Source organism: Mandrillus leucophaeus, unplaced genomic scaffold (genome assembly GCF_000951045.1).
Source record: "Mandrillus leucophaeus isolate KB7577 unplaced genomic scaffold, Mleu.le_1.0 Scaffold244, whole genome shotgun sequence".
Lineage (NCBI taxonomy): Eukaryota > Metazoa > Chordata > Mammalia > Primates > Cercopithecidae > Mandrillus > Mandrillus leucophaeus.
Genome location: NW_012102521.1, coordinates 1,421,745 through 1,422,327, shown reverse-complemented (window position 1 = coordinate 1,422,327; position 583 = coordinate 1,421,745).

Genomic DNA, 583 nt, shown 5'->3' with positions numbered 1-583 from the left:
TTTTTGAGACAGAGTCTTGCTCTGTCACCCAGGCTGGAATTGAGTGCAGTGGCGCAAGCTCAGCTCACTGCAGCCTCTGCCTCCTGGGTTCAAGTGATCTTCCCACCTCAGCCTCCTGAGTAGCTGGGATCACAGGCGTGTGATCTCTCTCTCACCATCTACCCCTTGCTGGGCACCATGCCCAGCTGCCCAGCTAATTTTTAAATTTTCTGTAGGGACAGGGTCTCACTATGTTGCCCAGATTGGTCTTGAACTCCTGGCCTCAAGCAATCCGCCCGCCTTGGCCTCCCAAGGTGCTGGGATCGCAGAAGTGAGCCAGCCCCCAGTCCTAGCAGTGCTCTTGAGTAATGAACGTGTGAATGAGAGCACACTGAATGGTCGCGTGGGGCGGCCACCCTCCTGAGGGACAGCACACTATGGACAGGTGATTCCACCACTTCGTGTCTCCTTTCTTCATCCGTAATTTGGGAATGGTGACAGTGACTGTCCCACAGGCCTGGTGGGGTATTAATTCAGATAATACATGTCCCACACCTCAGATGAGCCTGGCACAAAGCAGCGCTCAAAAACACAGTTAGACCTT